The sequence below is a fragment of the Populus euphratica genome, unplaced genomic scaffold (assembly GCF_000495115.2).
Source record: "Populus euphratica unplaced genomic scaffold, PopEup_1.0 scaffold339.1, whole genome shotgun sequence".
NCBI classification, from domain to species: Eukaryota; Viridiplantae; Streptophyta; class Magnoliopsida; order Malpighiales; family Salicaceae; genus Populus; species Populus euphratica.
This window is the reverse complement of record NW_011500231.1, coordinates 18,506-41,335: the sequence shown is the minus strand read 5'-3', so window position 1 is coordinate 41,335 and position 22,830 is coordinate 18,506. Positions and strand designations below refer to the sequence as shown.

Here is a 22,830-nt window from a genome sequence, read left to right as displayed (position 1 = left end):
ACTTGGAAGATGAAGAGCTTGCTCATTATGATGCCTATTTTCAAGAAGAGTTGGAGTCTCTAAAAACAAGCGTGACTCATCTCACTAGCTTCTTTGAGCAAACAATAAGAAATACCTCTGGTGAAGGTCCTTCTAACTGACTGATCACCTTTAATGAGGCTTCTACTATAGTTCAACTTAAAGAAAGAATGAGTGAACATGGTCAAGAGCCTCAGCGAAATCCAATATTTATGCAATCAGCGACACCTGCACCAGCCCTAATAGTTATGGAGGCATCTGTTAACGAGTCCAACAAGACTAAGGCATTTGATAGCATTGATCAAGATAAAATAGAGGCGCTGAGAGATAGACTCAAAGTCATTAAAGGGGTAGACTTATATGATCCAGTAAGGGTAGCAGAGATGTGTCTCGTCCCAAATGTGGTTGTCTCGAAGAAGTTTCGTGTTCCTGAATTTATCAAATATAGTAGAACACAATGCCCCATGACTTAACTCAAGTCCTACTATAATAAAATGTCAGAGGTAATACATGATGAAAAACTGCTGATGCATTTTTTTCAGGATAACTTAAGTGGGGCCAACATTGAGATTATACATGAGATTGGACAACAAAAAGATCCGGAGATAGAAAGTTCTGGACAACAAAAAGATCCGGAGATAGAAAGATCTGGTAGATGCTTTTGTCAAGCAATACAAGTATAACATGGACAATGGACATCACTCCTAACAAAACCAATTTGTCCAATCTAGAGAAAAAGGACAATGAAAGCATAAGGGAATACGCTTAAAGATGGCAGGAATCAGCTGCTCAAGTATATCCTCCACATTTTTGGACAAAGAGATGGTCTCTTTACTTGCCAACACACTTAAAGCACCATATTATAAACATGTGATGGGTAGTTCCACCCAGCAATTCACTAACGCTATGGTAGTGTGTGAATGTATAAAGCAAGGTGTCAAGAGTGGTAGAATTTTTGCACCCACCATGAAAAGAGGCTTAAAAAAAAAAGGTCTATCATGTTGAAGATGACAGCAAGGGTAGGAAAAACTCATCCCAACACTACCACACTCCATCCTAGATTACCAACATCAAAAAACTTAAGCCCTATAACTTTCAAGCGAAAAGCCAAATTGGAAATTACTAAAGGGTTCAAGAACAACTACCTCCACTACTGCTACCCCTGAATGAGATGAATCAAAAGCTATAGAGCATCAGACATATAGCTCTAGAACATTTGAGACCTGTGCAGCCACCTTATCCTAATTGGTACAAGCTAGAACTTAATTGTGAATACCATGCTGGTATTGTTGGGCATACCATCCATACCTGCAACGCCTTCAAGAGAAAGCTTCTGCAATTAATCAAGCCCGGGTGGATAGAATTTGAAGACACTCCTAAGATGAACATGAATCATCTATTGAATCATGCTGGAAGCAATGGATTAGAAAAACACTAGCAATGGAATCTTCGAGGAATCTGAAAGCACCAATGATCCGGGTAGGATGTGAAAGGGCAGCATTAAATTTTGAAGGACTCGACCATAATTTTTGTCCCCATCATCCCAAGAACTGATATAGGGAGACCAACCTGAAAGTAGATGACACGACTAAAAGATTGATGTCTTCTCCCAAGTGCAGGAGTGTCGAAGTAATAAATAACCCGACAAGACCGGGGTCGAACCACAGGGAGGTTATTTGTAAAAATTATAAATAACAATAATACAACAACAACAACAATAACAATAATAATAATTATAATAATAATAATAATAATAATAATAATAATACTAATAATAATAATAATAGTAATACTAATAATAATAATAATACTAGTAGTAGTAGTAGTAGTAGTAGTAGTAATAGTAGTAGTAGTAGTAATAGTAGTAGTAATAATAATAATAATAATAAAGAAAGAGAAGAAGAAGAAGATGATAAGAACTTGGAGATGGAAATTTAATGTAAGGATTAAACAATAATAATAACAAATGTCAAGGTTAGAGGTTCCACTAATGGTATATCAAACAAGTATAGTGTAAACTCTTATTATTGAATTGGAAACCACACACAAAGGAGGTTCCAATCAGATTATATATTGTTAACAAGATTACATTAGTCATCTTATTCAATTAATGCTAATACTTGTAAATCTCGTCAAACATTCATGATTATAACTTATGTTAACAACATAAATCAAGATTAGTCATTTAACAAGCAAAGTATTAAAGAGTGAACAAGATAACAAATATAAAACATGTTAGTATCAAACATTAAAGTCCATATTAAGTTTACATTATACTTATTCTTACACCATTAGTGTAACCTTTTCACCTTGACATAACTAACTTAGCTAGACATAATGAAAGAAAGCAAAATAGATAAACAAAATAAGAACATAAAAGTTAACTAAGTAAAGGAAAGGAAATGAAAGGCATAAACTTAATATTAATGAAAACAAAGCATAAAAAATACAAAGAGAGAAAGGAAGAGCATGATCTTGATCTGGAAACCAAGATGCCTAAATGCATGGCAAATGCCTCCTTTTATAGGCCAAAATTGGGAACTATTGATTTGATGACTAATTGATAAGTGGGTGGCCAACTTTTGACTTGGTGACAATCCTTATCTTCTCTTGTCTGCCTAAAACGTCATTGATAACGGCAAAATTGGAGCCCATTGCAAACATGAAAGTTTTAGGCAATTGTCTTATCTTTCTTGTGTAAAAACTTCAGCTCATTTGGACTTCTAGAACTCTAGATATGGCCAAAATACCGAACAGTGCTCGGGCTGGAAGACAGATTCGGGCTTCTTTGTTGTTTCTACAAGTTGGACTTGATAATGGCCTTTTTAGATCTTGGACTCCATATGAAAGTTGTAGGCCTATGTCTTACCTTTCCATCCATATAAATTGGACCTAAATCTGAGATATATAGCTCTAGATATGACCCAATTACCGAACAGTATTCCGGTTTGGATTGCACCGACATCTCTTTTCTAAGTTTGGCCATCTCTTTATCCTTGCAATTTAAGTTCTTAAAGTCATCAATCAATCCTTTCATTTATTTGATAGGGCTGCATTTAAAATGAACATTTACCACAAATTAAAGGTATCTTATATTATTAGATATATTATTATAAAACATGCTTTGGTTAAGTAGTTATTGATACTTCAAGTGCAAAATGATGATATAAAACCATGATAAAAATGCACTTTTAAGTACTAATCACACCCCTCAACCAGCTTATTACTAGTCCCTAGTAATCAAAGCGTAAAATAGAAAAACAATTTGCCAATTCCACAAAGCAAGGTATTCATCATTTAACTTCCAGTAATCTATCCAGATAAACAAACTCTCATTAAATTTATATATCTGCTCAATACCTCTTAATAAGATATTAATAAACCTTTCTTTTGTGCTCAATGTATCAACACATAATTATGGGGCTTTTCTTGGAAGAAAACAAAATTTTTGTTCTAATGTTTAAGGTTAACTTCCTTGGGCTGGGATTATTATTTTTGTCTTTTTTTCTTTCTTTTTTCTTTTTTTTTTCTTTTTTTTTAAATATATATACATATAATTTAAAAACATCATGCATCTTTAACCCATGTAACGAGCTTTCAGCTAATGACTCCCAGACCAGTTGGTCTTAGGGCATTAGGTGTTGAGACACCCCTACGAGCTTAGTAACTCGGGTCGCAGATACTGATATGTAGATAGTGCAATGTTTGATTTCCTTAAGCTTTTCTCCTCAACCCATGTAACAAGCGTTGGGCCAATAGCTCCCAAGTTAGTTGACTTTAGGGTATTAGGTGTTAAAACACCCCTTCAGGCTTAATTGCTTAGGTTAGGGAGGCTACGAAACCAAACTTATCTACATTTTTATTATCATCATTTTTTCTTTTCTTTTTTTTCTTTTTCTTTTCATGTTTTTTTTCTTAATTATATACAATCCCTTTTCCTTAGTTGTTACCTTTAACAAAAGAACATAAATAATGTAATAATCCAATATGCAACCCACAATCATATGTTAAAGTGTGTGTGTGTAAATTAAGGTTTAAGAATACATGTTAAATAAGTATGTGAGCAGAATTAAGTGATAACAATGCGAGAGTTTGTAAATCTGAATATTTCAAGAAGTATTATAATAGACCTTGTTAAGAATGGTTACTAAGATGCGTCTTAAGAGTCACTTTAACAAAAGAGCTCCTTTACTCTACCATCCTAGTAACAACAATTATGCACATGCTTTATGAAATGAAAAACAATTTTTTTTTTTTTATCAACTACTACCCTCTCCCCCCAACCAAAACGAGACATTGTCCTCAATGTTTTAAGGTAGAAAGATAGAGTATATAAGATATCACCTGAAATAACGAACACCGACAAACCTGAAACACACTAAAACAAAAATAAGAAATAACAAAACACAATAATAAAACCAAAAGACACAAAAATTCACAAATGAAGGCTCAAATCCAATCTAAGCTTTTTACAGCTTTCCTTAGATGACCAATTTATACGACTCATGGAAGGATCAATCATAGGAATGAAAGATTGTAGTTGGTCAATCAATTGTTCAGCAGTAGCAACAGAGATTATGATTTGTCGTGCAAAAGATGTTAGAAATTCTTGTTCCACAGCATGATCAAGAAAAGACAACAACTTATCATAATAACCATTAACATTTAACAAACCTATGGGTTTATGGTGAATGTGTAGTTGAGCCCAAGAGGAAATATGAAAGATCTCTTCCAATGTACCTAGACCACCTGGTAAAGCAATGAAGGCATCAGCATGGTTAAACATTGCATTCATTCAAGCTGACATTGTGGAGACCTGAAGTTCCTCTCCAATTGTTTTTCCAATGATGTCCCCTTGTGCTAAAGCTTCGGGGACGACCCCCAAAACTTGACTACCTCCTAAAAATGCAGCTATTGACACACCTCCCATTAACCCAAGACTGCCTCCCTCATACACTAAATGAATCTTTCTCTCAGCTAGCACCTGACCAAGATGCTTTGCTGATTCTAAAAACTCCTTTTCTTTCCCAGGACTAAATCCACCGAAAACACAAATATTTCTTATTTGATGACCTGAGGAACTTGCCATTTCTACACACTTCTGTATTTGTTGAATGTATGGGTTGAGTAGAAATGAAAGGAAGGAAGAGAGGGTTTTATAGATGAGAAATGAGAAAGGCAATCATAACACCTATATGTAGGCCAGCTGGAGTCTCACACTCTCTCTCTCTCTCTCTCTTTATTTATTTATTTATTTACTTTTTGAAAAAGCATGTGTATGTACATGTAGTTTTGATTGTGGCTCACATCTTCCCTTGGTTTTACGTTCAAGAACGGCTTAAACGCCCTCTATGGGTTGGGGATAGGCTTCCCATCCAGTTTTCTTAAAAACTGGCAAACAGGGTCTTTTTTAGTCAGATTCCCAAGACTAAGTCGATCATGTTCTTTATGAAATAGTGGCCATAAATCATGAATTGCACGATGCACATCTCCACTAGGATGCATCTCAAGAGTCAATAGAAGATTATCTAAAGACTCCTTACTCAGGCCATCCTTAATGAATTGTATTTTATCTTCATGGTTTATAGATACCATTCCTAAAGAACGACATTGTGTATTACAAGTCCATCTAGCACATCGATGACAGACTTCTAGTCGTTTTGCATGATGTTTCTTTGCAAAAGTGCTTTTACCTATTCCAGGCATGTGTGAAATGAAGAAGTTAGAGGATTCACCTGATAATCGGACCTTTGCTTCAATCAACCAACGAATATCTTCAGGAATTCCATGATTCATTAACAATCTCAATCTTGCACATCTAGCACGGTAAATTTTTGTAATCGCATTCTGAGGCAGAGCGGGAAAATACTTTTTCAATTTTTCAAGATTAGTGTCCATTTTCAAATGAGAATTAGAAGAGAGATTCAAAGAATTGCACAAATATATACACAAATATCAGTAATTATGGGAAACTGAAAGAACCGACTTAAGTCACGGAGTACCGTTATCCGCCATTTGACCGGGGTGAGAGAAACTAGCAAAAATCACTCAAAAAGAAACACAAAAACAATGTAAGAAAAACAAAATAATCAACCTTTATCTACAAGATCATTCAAACCAGCTGATTCATTTTCACTAGGAAAATTATCAAAGTAAGCTTTCAAACGATGTCCATTTTCCTTAAAATCATTGTCATTCATTGAATTCTCAATATCACAGGCCCCATAAGGATTGGTCCATCTTAATCTTAGCTCTTTAGGGAATGCATAGAGTTGAGAATCATAAAACAAAACTTTTTGACCAGTGTCAATTTTTTGACAATTTTCACAAGTTTTGCAGAATGCATGTGTGTCCTTGAACATGGTGGGCCAATAAAATCCATTTTGAAAGATTTTTGCAGCAGTCTTTTTTGACGAGAAATAACTTCCACATGCTTCAGAATGACAAAGTTTAATGACACTACTTACCTCATTGTCGGGAATGAATCTTTGAAATATTTGATCAGGACAATATTTGAATAAGTTAGGGTCATCACAATAAAAGCTCTTCACTTCGTTCAAAAACTTTTCTTTGTCTTGGGTACTCCAATCAGCTAGCAAATCTCCTAAAGCAAGAAAATTAATATTTTTATCATACCAAGGCATTGAACTAAGAGAAAGTAAGGATTTGTTAGGAAAGTAATCATCGATTGGTGTGATGTCAGATGTCGAATCTGTTGTCACTGTTGACAAAAGATTCGCATCAACATTTTCGGTGCTTGTTTCATTCGTGATTTCTTCCTCAGAATAAACCATTTGCAAATCTTCAGTTTCATCCAATTCATTTTTACTTAAAGTAGATTCAAGTTGATCATAAACTAATTCATCAATATGATCTACTTCTTGTAAATCATTATCATCTCCAGGTTGCTTGCAAATGTTGAAAATATTCATCTCCAATGTCATGTTTCCAAATGATAGCTTCATCAGTCCATTCCTACAATTAATCAATGCGTTAGAGGTTGCAAGAAACGGACGTCCTAAAATAACAGGAAATGAATTACATGCTTCAACAGGTTCTGTGTCCAAGACAATAAAATCCACAGGATAAATGAATTTATCGACTTGTACTAACACATCTTCAATTATTCCTCTAGGCACTTTTACAGATCTATCGGCAAGTAAAAGAGATATAGAAGTTGGTTTTAACTCACCTAGATTGAGACTCTGAAAAACTGAATATGGAAGTAAATTCACACTAGCACCAAGATCAAGTAAGGCTCTTTCAATTTTATGCTCTCCAATAAAGCAAGAAATTGTAGGACAACCAGGGTCTTTATATTTCAAAGCATTATTATTCTGAAGAATAGCACTTACTTGTTCGGCTAGAAAGGCTTTCTTTTTCACATTCAGTTTCCTCTTCACAGTGCATAGATCTTTCAAAAATTTAGCATAGGAAGGAACCTGTTTAATAGCATCCAGCAAAGGTATATTGATCCTTACCTGTTTGAAAATTTCATAAATTTCAGAATTGTGATTGACTTTCCTTTGTTTGGTCATGGCTTGAGGAAATGGAAGTGCTGGCGGTGAATCAGTCGTTTCTTTGCAATTTTCAGATTCAACCCCTTCCTTACCCTCAAAGATTGACTCATCATCTTTCTCATAAGGTTCAAGAGAGGGTTTTTCAATAACCTTACCACTGCGCAGAGTAGTGACTGATTTGACTTGATCCATGTGTTGGCTTCCGGAACTACTTGCATTTGCATTGTATTGCCCTTTGGGATTTTGTTGTGTTTGAGATGGAAACTTACCTTTCTCTTGGAAACTGAGAGCAGATGTTATAGTAGTAGTAGTAGTAGTAGTAGTAGTAGTAGTAGTAGTAGTAGTAGTAGTAGTAGTAGTAGTAGTAGTAGTAGTAGTAGTAGTAGTAGTAGTAGTAGTAGTAGTAGTAGTAGTAGTAGTAGTAGTAGTAGTAGTAGTAGTAGTAGTAGTAGTAGTAGTAGTAGTAGTAGTAGTAGTAGTAATAATAATAATAATAAAGAAAGAGAAGAAGAAGAAGATGATGAGAACTTTGAGATGGAATATTAATGTAACGATTAAACAATGATAATAACAAATGTCAAGGTTAGAGGTTCCACTAATGGTATATCAAACAAGTATAGTATAAACTCTTATTATTGAATTGGAAACCACACACAAAGGAGGTTCCAATCAGATTATATATTGTTAACATGATTACATTAGTCATCTTATTCAATTAATGCTAATACTTGTAAATCTCGTCAAGCATTCATGATTATAACTTATGTTAACAACAAATCAAGTTCCTTTCATAGCTCAGGTGTCGGTTATACCATACATTATGGGCTATGAAAGTGCCAAGCATTTGTTGTACCAAGTGTTATACAACATAAATCAAGATTAGTCATTTAACAAGCAAAGTATTAAAGAGTGAACAAGATAGCAAATATAAAACATGTTAGTATCAAACATTAAAGTCCATATTAAGTTTACATTATACTTATTCTTACACCATTAGTGTAACCTTTTCACCTTGACATAATTAACTTAGCTAGACATAATGAAAGAAAGCAAAATAGATAAACAAAATAAGAACATAAAAGTTAACTAAGTAAAGGAAAGGAAATGAAAGGCATAAACTTAATATTAATGAAAACAAAGCATAAAAAATACAAAGAGAGAAAGGAAGAGCATGATCTTGATCTGGAAACCAAGATGCCTAAATGCATGGCAAATGCCTCCTTTTATAGGCCAAAAATGGGAACTATTGATTTGATGACTAATTGATAAGTGGGTGACCAACTTTTGACTTGGTGACAATCCTTATCTTCTCTTGTCTGCCCAAAACGTCATTGATAACGTCAAAACTGGAGCCAGTTGCAAACATGAAAGTTGTAGGCAATTGTCTCAGCTTTCTTGTGTAAAAACTTCAGCTCATTTGGACTTCTAGAACTCCAGATATGGCCAAAATACTGAACAGTGCTCGGGCTGGAGGACAGATTTGGGCTTCTTTGTTGTTGCTACTATTTGGACTTGATAATGGCCTTTTTAGATCTTGGGCTCCATATGAAAGTTGTAGGCCTATGTCTTACCTTTCCATCCATATAAATTTGACCTAAATCTGAGATCTGTAGCTCCAGATATGACCCAATTACCGAACAGTGTTCCGGTTTGGATTGCACCGACATCTCTTTTCTAAGTTTGGCCATCTCTTTATCCTTGCAATTTAAGTTCTTCAAGTCATCAATCAATCCTTTCATTTATGTGATAGGCCTGCATTTGAAATGAACATTTACCATAAATTAAAGGTATTAAGTATTATTAGATATATTATTATAAAACATGCTTTAGTTAAGGAGTTATTGATACTTCAAGTGCAAAATGATGATATAAAACCATGACAAAAATGCACTTTTAAGTACTAATCACTCCTTCATCTACGCTTGAAGTCTACAAAGAACGAAGCTCTGTTGGATCAAGCCAAAACGCCCCATAAGAGTTATTCAACAACACTTTGAAGATAAAGTAAGGTACTTTTCAAAGCATCAAATCATAATATTTTGCTTCGTAATACACGCCCAAATTCGCATTCTTACAAAGCATAAATCTTGGCTTGATTTCTCAAATAAATTAAGTCACTGTACATTAGATCCAAGGAAAGAAATAGAGAATTGTCATATTCTTTTGAAAGAATACATGAGATAGAGATTATACCCAATTATATATTTAATAAAATCATATATTTGAACACGTATACTTGTTTAATTTCAGGTGCTCAAAATTGTATCCACACCATCATGTTTATGAGTCCGAAGAAAACCAAGAAGAGGCTCCAAACTCTTTTTGTTTTGGAACATAATAGATGATAGGTGACGGTTGATGAATTGAACTCCATTTCCAATGGATGATGATTGTTATGGCCGTGGGAATGATGCCTTAAATAGCTCAAAATCAAGTTCTAGCACATATTTCCCATTACACCTGCCACAATATTCCAAATACTAATCAAATATGCTCGTAAGAGAGTTGGAAGCTAAACAAACTTTGTAAACACCACAAAATTCACTCACTGTTCATCCACAAGTTCTTCTTTGAACCGGAGATATTCAGAAACACTCAACTATCCATATTGAGCTCATAGACATTAACATGAACATATTCCCAAACACCAGACATTGGACGAAGAGCCATTGCCACAAATGGAGGCAGAACCATAGCTTCCTATAAAACCCAAATGAGACACAAATATTATATAAATCCAACCTGCAAGAATTGGCCTTCAATGTAAAATGGATTTGATTAGGCCTAAAATCCATTATTTAGTGTTCACTACTTCTACGGATTCAAGGACTTCAGCAAAGGGACTGTCATTAAGCTTCTGCATTGTTTCATCTTCCTTGATTATATTGGTCAGTTCGCCTATCAATTCATGTGCTTACAACATCCCTTTTCCCTTGTCCACATACCTTGTTGTTGGGAAAACTAGGAACAACCGGACACCAATTTACCTGGATCAATTCAGCGGAATACAATTCACAATTCACAAGTCCCAATTCTTTTCCCTAACAATTTACCACACACAACACTTGCCAACAACAAAAATCAAGAAATCAAACAAGAACTCCTTTCCCCTAACAACATTTGTTAAAACATTCTAAAACAGGAATTTGATGTACCTAGAGAGAAGAGAAACAAGCTTGTTCCTATGAACAAAGAAAGTGTCACGCATCCTGTCTCTCATGCTTGTAGACCTGTCAAACTTAGAAAGCAGCATTGCAAATTTTCAAAACAAAAATAGAAATAGGGTAGCAATAGTATAGTGATAAGCTTATGCATGCAGCTTATGCATGAAACAGAAAAGATGTGCCAGATGGACTTATAATGTAAAATATCGTTCTTTAGGAATAGTATCTATAAATCATGAAGATAAAATACTGTTCATTAAGGATTGCCTGAATAAGAGGTCTTTAGATACTATTGACTCTTGAGACGCACCCTAGTAGAGATGTGCATTGTGCAATTTATGATTTATGGCCGCAATTTCATAAAGAACGTTCTTGACATAGTCTTGAGAATCTGACTAAAAAAGACCCTAGTAGAGTTAGTTTAATTTATTTCTTATATTTTATATTTGAGACCAAGTTTCTAACATATCCTTGTAAATACAAATTCATTTGCTCCTAATTTGTCTCTAGATTTAGAGTCATTTTCAATCCATTATTTATCACAAGAATTTTCATCCGAATCGATAGAAATATCTTTATCATGAGAGATTCTAATATTTGATTAATTTTTTTTAATACCACATGATAATCTTATTTTTCAAAACTCTTTTTACAATAAATAAGTTCAGATTTAAGTTTATATTAAGGGTGTTTTTTTCTTTTCCAATTCAGATGATGATATTTGTTAAAAACAATGTATGAATAATGACTTAAATATAAAGAAAGACAAATTAAAAGAAATTACACTTACAAATAGATAGCATGGTAGAATTAAGAGAAATTAAATAGAAATTAGACTTGGTAGCAATAGTCAAGTTATTGCTTTGGAAGTTTTTTTTTAAATTATAATGGCATCCAATAATTTTATTCAACCAACCATCCCTCACTTTGATGGATATTATGATCATTGAAGCATGTTAATACCGAAATTTTTAAGGTCAAAGATGTATTGACAAATCATTTCTCAAGGAATAATTGAACAACCATTTGGATCAACAATATCGAATGTGCAAAGAACAAAAATTGAAGCGCAATGATTGAAAGATTTCGAGGTAAAGAACTATTTTTTTCAATCAAGTGATCGATTAATTTTGAGAATCATTCTTTATAAGGAAACCTCTAAAGATATTTGGGATTCAATGAGAAAGAAGTACCAAGAAACAACTAGAGTAAATAGACAACCACTTTAAGCTCTTTAACCAGAATTTGAATTGCTTAAGATGAATATAGGAGAGCCAGTTACAAACTATTTTTCAAGAATGATGGCAATTGATAACAAGAAGTGAATCCATAAAGATACATCAGAGAATATTACCATCATTGAGAAAATTCTATGACTGTTAACACCAAAATTCAATTTTGTTGTGTGTACAATAAAGGAAGCTGAGGATATTGATGAACTTTCAATTAATAAATTGCAAAGCTACTAATTCATAAGCAAAAGTTGAATCAACAAGACAATAAGGAGCAAGCTTTATGAGTTTTATATTCTAATAATCGTTTTTCTATCTCACAAAGAGGTGGACAAGGAGGAGGGAGCACAAACAAACAATAACGGTAAATTTTCACCACATGAGAAATTTAAAGATAATCAATCTTCTAATTCTCAAAGAAGAGGAAAATAATATGACTACAATCATTCAAAATATGACAAGCCAAAACCTTTAGAAAAATCTAAGGTTGAATGCTCTAGGTGTCATAAGTATGAACAATATAAACTAGAATGCAAAACTAATTTGAATAGGAATGGTGGTGGAAGTTCGAATTTTACAGAAAAGGAAGAAGTTTCTTTATTGAGGGTAAGTTATATGAACAAGAAAAATTAGAAGGGAAATTCTAAAATTGAGTAGGAGTTGATTAATAAAGAAAAACAAAATCTAAAAAAAAAAGTCGAACATTGTCGCACCCTCGCAAGCAGAGAGCGACGACCATCGATTGATTTCGGGGTCTCTTAGTTTTATTTTCGTGTAAAAGGGAGTCGCTACCTAGTATTATGGTCATTGATTGATATTTACCACTCCGGGTTTCTTTATCCAAATATTAACAGTGAATAATAACAAATTATTCCCAATAATATTTTGGATATTCGTCCTTTAATGATTTCTTTATCCAAACATTAGCGGTGAATAATAGATGAATTCCCCCCTCCAAATAAGATTTTTTATATTTTTTGGAATATTGGCCAATACCCTTTGGAGTTTTACAAACATGTTGTAAAATCCAGAAATGCAAGAAAACAATTTTTTTTTGTTTAAGAAATCTATACGAAAACACATTTTTAAAACTTCCAATATTTTTTGGTATAAAAAAAATATTCAAAACATGTTAGGATATTGGCCGTATGCAACACACAAGCAAACTTTTAAATTTTTCTTATCGAAAAAAACAAGCATCACAAATAAATACAAAAGAAAAATCACAATAAAAACTAAACAGCCGTCATATATATTCTAAGATTTATAATAAGCTTCAAGCAAAATAAAATAAAAATCAAAGCCAACTCAATGCGCAACAGCAAGCACAAAATAAAATTGGGAGCAATCACTAAAAAAAAAAAAAAAATAGGGCCAGTTGATTTATTCTCCAGCGGGTGTAAGGAAAACAAAAGGAAAATCCTTGAATCCAAAAGTTCCTAAACATGAATAGGCAAACCCTTTTTACATGGACAACAAGCTGAACTCAAAAATCATGATAGAAATAATAGGCAATGTGCTGGTTTTTTTTCTAAACATAAACTAATTATTCAGAGTGAAGAAACAACTTTAACCGAATGCCTAGTAAAACAAAAAAAATACAAAGGAGGCTGGTGAATACTGTTCAACTGAATTAATTCACTTGAACAGTGCAAACTTAAAAGCAAAAAAATGCATGCTGCAGGATGAAAGAAAAGAACAGACCTAGGAATGGAAAACCAAATGCCTCATATAAAAAAAAAATACAAAGGAGGCTGGTGAATACAGGTGAATTAATTCACTTGAACAATGCAAACTTAAAAGCAAACAAATGCATACTGGAGGATGAAAGAAAAAACAGACCTGAGAATGGAAAACCGAATGCCTAGTATAAAAAAAAATACAAAAGAGGCTGGGAATGGAATTGAAGAAGCTGCAGCGATGTTGTTCGTCTAGGAATGGTATTGAAGAAGTTGTGCCTCCTTAGCTATTGATAGATGACGGGAGAAAATAGAGATGCTGAAACGAACAAAATAGCTGGTTTCCCTGTCGCCTGCCTCTCCTTTCTCCTCTCTGTGTTTTTACTAACTCCCTGCCCCTTGTTTTTTCTTTCTTTTGGTGTATTTGTTTTTCTTCATTTTCTCTCCGTTTCTTCTCTTATTTTTCTGCTCTCCTTTGCTACTCCTTTTCCTCTCTTCTCCTCCCTTTCTTTCACTGCCGCCCTAGGTCATTAGAGGGGCTTATATATAGTCTAACATATATCTATTTAGGAAGGATTCAATGCATTAATCCTAGGATGCAAATCCCTACTGATTTGCAGTAAAAAAAAAGCAAAAGGAAACTGCAATATTCTGATTTTGTGGTGGTGCTTTACATTTGATTTCTTTCCAGTTTTGCAGGATGGTGTGGCTCTTTTCTTTCCTTCTATAGGGCCAGCTGCTCCTTTTGAAATAAGGCAACAAAAACGTGGTCTTTAGCTCCAACAATCAGACATGATGAGAAAGGAAAACAACAGAGAAAAAGGGAAAGAAATCAGTTGCAGGGTGCAGCTGCAAAGTCTTATTTTCCTTATTCGGTGTGGTAAAAATCCTTCCATTTATGATGATGATGCCCCCCTCTCCAGCTTTCCATATCCTTCTTCAATTAAATCCCTCATTTTAACACTTTTCGATTCAGTCCTTGGTCCAGAAAAAATCCTTCGAATCAGTCCCACGAACTTGGGCTATATCCTTCCCGTAGCAAAATTTCTGCCGTCACGTTAGATATTCAAATAGGAATATCTTGAGCTTTTGATAATGAAATCAAGCAATTCAAAAACCAAAATTCATCTATGCGTGTAGGATTACAACTTTGATAGGGATTTAAGGTGAGATATAATCATTTTATAGGACAAAATCGAGCTGCGATCTGATTGGTCAAAAAAGGTCTCCTAATCTAATTCAAAAACTAACGAATGTCGAGCATCCCGATATGACTGGGAGTGCCCTATGAATGAACCAGAAAAATCATGATGGCAGCAGAATTTTTTTTCAGTGCAAAACTTGGGTCAAAATCCTGCTCGTGGCAGAATTCTCTATTTTCACGTCAGAGATTTAAACATGCAAAGCTTGAGCTTCTAATATCGAAATCGAGTGATTCAAAAACCAAAATTCATCTATGCATGTAGGATTACAACTTTGATAGGGATTTTAGGCGAGATATAATCATTTTATAGGACAGAATCGAGTCGCGATCTCATTGGTGAAAAAGGGTCTCCTAATCTGATTCAAAAATCGACAAATGCCGAGCATCCCGATATGACTAGGAGTGCCCTATGAATGAACCAGAAAAATCGTGATGGCAGCAAAAAAATTTTCGGTGCAAAACATGGCTCAAAATCCTGCTCGTGGCAGAATTCTCTATTTTAACGTCAGAGATTTAAACATGCAAAGCTTGAGCTTCTGATATCGAAATCTAGTGATTCAAAAACCAAAATTCATCTATGCATGTAGGATTACAACTTTGATAGGGATTTAAGGCGAGGTATAATCATTTTATAGGATAGAATCGGGTCACGATCTCGTTGGTCAAAAAGGGTCTCCTGATCTAATTCAAAAACTGACAAATGTCGAGCATCCTGATATGACTGGGAGTACCTAAGAATGAACCGGAAAAATCATGATGGCAGCAGAATTTTTTTCGGAGCAAAACTTGGGTCAGAATCCTGCTCGCGGTAGAATTCTCTATTTTCACGTTAGATATTTAAACATGCAGAGCTTGAGCTTCTGATATCAAAATCGAGTGATTCAAAAACCAAAATTCATCTATGCATGTAGGATTACAACTTCGATATGGATTTAAGGCAAGATATAATCATTTTATAGGACAGAATTGTGCCGCGATCTCGTTGGTCAAAAAGGGTCTCCTGATCTGATTCAAAAACTGACAAATGCTAAGCATCCCGATATGACTGGGAGTACCCTAAGAATGAACCAGAAAAATCATGATGGCAGCAAAAAAATTTTCGGTGCAAAACTTGGGTCAGAATCCTGCTCGCGGCAGAATTCTCTATTTTCACGTCAGATATTTAAACATGCAGAGCTTGTGCTTCTGATATCAAAATCCATCGATTCAAAAGACCAAATTCATCTATGCATTCAGGACCATGTCTTGCAAGGGGAGTCAAGGCGAGATATAATTGTTTTGCATGACAGAATGAAGCCACAATCTGGTTGGTCAAAAAAGGGCTCCCGATCTAAATTCAGGAAACTAACAATGCCAAGCATCCTCGACTGAGAGCCCGCCATAAGAACAATAAGCCCTAGGACCCAATGAAGGTGTAGGTCCATTCTTTAACATGTCATGAGTGATAGAATATAGTTGGGATGGTTAGATATTGCACGAACCCCAGTCAAGATCAGGGTCTAAATTGGAACAAAGAAAAAATTGCAGCAGTAGTAGAACTAGGTTTTCTAGTGCCACTTTCAAGGGATTTATTTCAACCTTATAGCCCATGTAAAAGAGGAATGAATTTAGCATTATAAAGAATCCTAATTAGCCTAAGAATCCTGACAATTTTGGTAGCAGTGGGGAAGGATAAAGAGAGCAGGAGATGGCTGAAACAGGGTTCGAAAAAAAACATTTCTTTCTTCTTAGCTTTTGTCAATTTCCCAGAAACCATGAACTAAACTTCTACCTTTGATTTAAAAGGGATATCTTCAGTAGCACGTATGGCTTAAAAATGGGTAACAACAGATGTGCCCTCTTTACGAAACTTGCGAAGCTAAAACTTGAGTAGCAATTTTTGTAAAGATAAATTAATAAAACTATCAAAACTCGATGCCTTCTTAAATATGATCTCATTATTAGGTGACCTACCCGTTTCTCTATTCAAAAGAATTTTAAAAGTGGTCTAAATGCCGGGTGACCTGCCCATTTAGAAAACTCCACGCTTTTCTGAAGATGGTCTCCTTTTTCTTTTTGAAAAATGGTCTCAATGTTGGGTGACCTACCCATTGTAAGATTCTTTAGAGAAACTCCACTCTCTTTTTTCTAAAAAGTGGTCTCAATCTCGGGTGACCTGCCCATTGTAAGATTTTTAGAAAAACTCCAAGCTTTTTTCTAAAAAGTGGTCTCAATATCAGGTGACCTGCCCGTTGTCAGATTTTTAGAGAAAGTCCATGTTTTTTCTAAAAGGTGGTCTCAATGTCGGGTGGCCTGCCCATTGTAAGATTTTTAGAAAAACTCCACGCTTTTTCTAAAAGGTGGTCTCAATGTCAGGTGACCTGCCCGTTGGATTTTTAGAAAAACTCCACGCTTTTTCTAAAAGGTGGTCTCAATGTTGGGTGACCTACCCGTTGTTAGATTTTTTTAGAAGAACTCCACGCTTTTTCTAAAAAGTGGTCTCAATGTCGGGTGACCTGCCCATCTTAAGATTCTTAGAAAACTGCACTCTTTTCTAAGAAATGGTCTCAATATCGGGTGACCTGTCCATCTTAAAATTTCTTAGAAAACTCTATGCTTTTCTAAGGAATGGCCTCAATATCGGGTGACCTGTCCATCTTAAAATTTCTTAGAAAACTCCATGCTTTTTTAAGAAATCGTCTAAATATCAAGTGACCGGCCTATCTTAAAATTTTTAGAAAACTCCACGCTTTTCTAAGAAATGGTTTCACTATCGGGTGACCGGTCCCTCTTCAAATTTTTTTTAGAAAACTCCACGCTTTTCTAATGAATGGTCTCAATATCGGGTGACCTGTCCATTTTGAACTTTAAAAAAAAAATCATCTTACCTCAAGGAATGAAGTAGTGTTGGTTGACAATTCATATCCTTTTCTGTAGTTTTGTAGACTTGAGATTTTGGACCTCAGCGGATTTTTTTTTTCTTTCAAAAACTTGGAACTATTTTGGCCTTCGTCACACCTTCTCCTACCAAGTTAGTGTTATGATAGTATAGCATGCATGTTTTTTTGTTACCTATTTTGGAAACATAGGTCCCCCTTTCTGTTGTAAACTTATTGAGCTCTTGTTTCCACTTGTTTGTCCAACTCGTCCTCTTGAAACAAAATATGCTCCACGCGTTATACTTCCTATCCTCTTGGTAAAGAGATCTTTGGTTCCTTATAGGGCCCTTTCTTGATCCATTGAATATCGTCTTTTATTATTATTTTAAAAGGAAAGCTCAAAAGATTTGGTTTTGTTCATGAAAACTGAAACTTTCAATGCAATTAGCAATTTCATAAAAGATTTTTTTTTTAGAAGATTTTATGATGATCCCCTTTTTGGGGCTTTGGTTCACTATGGACCCCTATGTGCACTTCGTACACTTCTTACCCTAGTGTGGTGTGCAAAAAAAAAATATGTCAAGTTTAGATTTGATTTAGTTCTCTCCAATTGATGGAATCATCTCCTTAGTCATGTGTAAGAAAAAAAAATTGTTTCAGTAAAAGATTTCAGATGTTAAGAGATCATGCGTTTTATGAAGAAAGGTGTTTTATAGAGAAAATTCATGGCCAAACTTTATTTTATTAATTGGTAGATTATGGAATACATCAAGCGTAATATTTCTTTACAGAATCAGAATTCACTGGCCTAACTAGATCTTCTCCATCCATTCTAAATAACAACAAAGCTCCTTCTGAGAATGCTTTCTTCACCACATAAGGGCCCTCATAGTTCGGCGCCCATTTACTTCGATCTTCTCTTAGTAAAGGCATTATTTTATTCAGTACAAGATCTCCTTCATGGAATCCTCGAGGTCGAACCTTTTTGTCATATGATTTGGCCATCCTTCTTTGGTAGAGTTGATGATGATAGATTGCGGCTATCCTTTTTTCACTAATTAGATTCAGCTGTTCATATCTAACTGTTACCCATTCTACCTCTTCTAGCTCAGAGTCCACCAGTACTCTCAATGAGGGGATTTCCACTTCTAAAGGTATAACCGCCTCCATTCTATATACCAACATGTACGGGGTGGCTCCTGTTGAGGTTCGAACTGCGGTGCGATACACATGAAGGGCAAATGGCAGCATCTCATGCCAATCCTTATAGGTGACTACCATCTTCTGAATAATCTTTTTGATATTCTTGTTAGCAGCTTCTACCGCACCATTCATCTTTGGTCTATACGGCGAAAAGTTGGAATGCTTGATTTTCCATTTAGTGCAGAGTTCTATTATCATCTTGCCATTGAAATTCTGGGCATTATCAGTTATAATCTTTTTTGGTGGATCATATCGACAAATCAAATCTCTCTTAATAAATTTCTTCACTACTTTTTGCGTTACATGAGCAAATGACCCAGCTTCTACCCATTTTGTAAAGTAGTCAATAGCCACGAGAATAAACCTATGACCATTGCTGGCTTTTGGGTTTACAGGTCCAATCACATCAATCCCCCACATCGCGAAGGGCCATGGAGATGTCAAGTTAAACAGAGGAGCTGGAGGGGCGTTTATTTTGTCACTATATACTTGGCACTTATGACATTTTCGGACATAGTCGATGTAATCCTTCTCTAATGTCATCCAGAAGTAACCAGCTCTTTGTATTTTCCTAGCCATCACATGTCCATTAGCAAATCCCTTCATGGACTTCTTGTAACGCGTTTTTTGCCTCAAATTCATCCAAACATCTCAACAAAGTCCCGTCGAATGATTTCTTATACAAGATCTCCCCATCAAGATAAAAATCTGTTACCAACCTCTTCAAGGTCTTCTTGTCGATTTTGGATTCCCCCATGGGATATGCCTGGTTTTGGATGAAATTCTTGATATCATAATACCAAAGGTTTCCATCCACTTCTCTTTCAACTGAGCAACAATGAGCTGGGTTATTTCTGATATTAATGTTTACCGGTTGTACCTTGTGCCTAAAATCTATTTTGGCCATATATGCTAGTGTAGCCAAAGCATCTGCAAACTGATTTCCTTCCCTTCCTAGATGGGTGAACTCTATTTCCTCAAATTCTCCAGCCAGTTTAGACAGGTATTCTTGGTAAGGCCTTAACTTCTCTTCCTTGGTTTGCCATTCTCCTTTTACTTGGCAAATGATCAGCATTGAGTCTCCATACACGTCTATCTTTCTAATGTTTAGCTCCAATGCAGCTTTTAAACCAAGAATGCAAGCTTCATACTCAACTATGTTGTTGGTGCACCGAACTGCAGCTTAACTGAAACCGGATACTGCTTCTTATCAGGAGAGATTATCACTGCACCTGCCCCATTGCCACATACATTTACAACACCATCAAAGTACATAATCCACCAATCTGATTTCTCTTCCTCGATTGCAAGCACATCTTCATCGAGAAAGTCAAAGTCTAATGACTCATAATCTTCCATAGCATGGTCAGCCAAGTGATCGGCAATAATACTCCCCTTTACAGCTTTCCTTGTCATATATACTATGTCATACTCAGCCAATAGAACTTGCCATCTTGCAATTCAGCTCGATAAATAGGGCTTTTCACAAATATACCTCAACGGGTCTAATTTGGAAATTAACCACGTAGTGTCATACAACATATACTGACGTAATCTCTTTGCAGCCCATGTCAGTGCACAACACAACTTCTCATTCATAGTATACCTAGACTCATATTCCGTGAACTTCTTACTCAGGTAACAAATGGCCCTTTCCTTCCTTCCGGTTTCATCGTGTTGCCCAAGCACACATCCCATTGTTGTTTCTATTACTGTTAGGTACAATATCAATGGCCTTTCTGGTACAGGAGGAACAAGCAAGGGCGGATTCAACAAGTATTGCTTGATTTTCTCAAAGGCCTCTTCGCACTCTTTATTCCAAATTTCTGGGTTCTTCTTCCTTAACAAATGAAAGATCGGATCACAAGTCATGGTTAATTGGGATATAAACCGAGCAATGTAATTCAACCTTCCTAACAAACCTTTCACATCTTTCTCAGTCTTGGGAGGTGGCATAGATTGAATAGCCTTTACTTTATCACTCACCACAAATCCCAACAATTTCATAGATTTCACCCCGAACGAGCACTTCACCGGGTTAAGTCTTAACTTATATTTCCTTAGTCTTTCAAACAATTTCTTTAATATTTGGACATGATTTTCTCCCTCTCTAGATTTAGCAATCATGTCATCCACGTATACTTCAATCTCTTTGTGCATCATGTCATGAAACAAAGTCACCATAGCCCTTTGGTAGGTGGCCCCAGCATTCTTTAAACCAAATGGCATGACTTTGTAGCAAAAGGTCCCCCATGGTGTTATAAAGGTTGTCTTCTCCTTATCCTCTTATGCCATTTTTATCTGATTGTATCCGGAAAACCCATCCATAAAGGAATATGTGGAGCTACGTGCTGCATTATCAACTAACATATCTATATGTGGTAGAGGGAAATTATCTTTAGGGCTAGCCCAATTTAAGTCCCTAAAGTCGACACAAAATCTGATTTTACCTTCCTTTTTGGGTACCACTACTATGTTTGATGATTAATACTTAAAAGTGCATTTTTATCATGGTTTTATATCATCATTTTGTACTTAAAGTATCAATAACTCCTTAACTAAAGCATGTTTTATAATAATATATCTAATAATATAAGATACCTTTAATTTATGGTAAATGTTCATTTTAAATGCAGGCCTATCACATAAATGAAAATATTGATTGATGACTTTAAGAACTTAAATTGCAAAGGCAAAGAGATGGCCAAACTTAGAAAAGAGATGTCGGTGCGATCCAAACCGGAACACTGTTCGGTAATTGGGTCATATCTGGAGCTATATATCTCAGATTTAGGTGCAATTTATATGGATGGAAAGGTAAGACATAGGCCTACAACTATCATATGGAGCCCAAGATCTAAAAAGGCTATTATCAAGTCCAAATTGTAGCAACAACAAAGAAGCCCGAATCTGTCTTCCAGCCCGAGCACCGTTCGGTATTTTGGCCATATCTGGAGTTCTAGAAGTCCAAATGAGCTGAATTGTTTACACAAGAAAGCTGAGACGAGCTGAATTGTTTACACAAGATAGCTGAGACAATTGTTTACAACTTTCATGTTTACAACCGGCTCCAATTTTGACGTTATCAATGACGTTTTGGGCAGACAAGAGAAGATAAGGATTGTCACCAAGTCAAAAGTTGGCCACCCACTTATCAATTAATCATCAAATCAATAGTTCCTAATCTTGGCCTATAAAAAGAGGCATTTGCCATGCATTTAGGCATCTTGGTTTCCAGATCAAGATCATGCTCTTCCTTTCTCTCTTTGTATTTTTTGTAATGTTTATGCTTTGCTTTCATTAATATTAAGTTTATGCCTTTTATTTCCTTTCCTTTACTTAGTTAACTTTTATGTTCTTATTTTGTTTATCTATTTTGCTTTCTTTCATTATGTCTAGCTAAGTTAGTTATGTCAAGGTGAAAAGGTTACACTAATGGTGTAAGAATAAGTATAATGTAAACTTAATATGGACTTTAATGTTTGATACTAACATGTTTTATATTTGTTATCTTGTTTACTCTTTAATACTTTGCTTGTTAAATGATTAATCTTGATTTATGTTGTATAACATTTGGTACAACAAATGCTTGGCACTTTCATAGCCCATAATGTATGGTATAACCGACACCTGAGCTATGAAAGGAACTTGATTTGTTGTTAACATAAGTTATAATCATGAATGCTTGACGAGATTTACAAGTATTAGCATTAATTGAATAAGATGACTAATGTAATCATGTTAACAATATATAATCTGATTGGAACCTCCTTTGTGTGTGGTTTCCAATTGAATAATAAGAGTTTATACTATACTTGTTTGATATACCATTAGTGGAATCTCTAACCTTGACATTTGTTATTATTATTGTTTAATCCTTACATTAATTTTCCATCTCCAAGTTCTCATCATCTTCTTCTTCTTCTCTTTCTTTATTATTATTATTATTATT

At 35.0% G+C, this 22,830-nt stretch overlaps 1 pseudogene; it reads right to left on the bottom strand.

Moving 5' to 3' along the window:
* Positions 1-18,443: 18,443 nt before the first annotated feature.
* LOC105112445 (uncharacterized) lies at positions 18,444-21,248 on the bottom strand (annotated as a pseudogene).
* Positions 21,249-22,830: the final 1,582 nt, after the last annotated feature.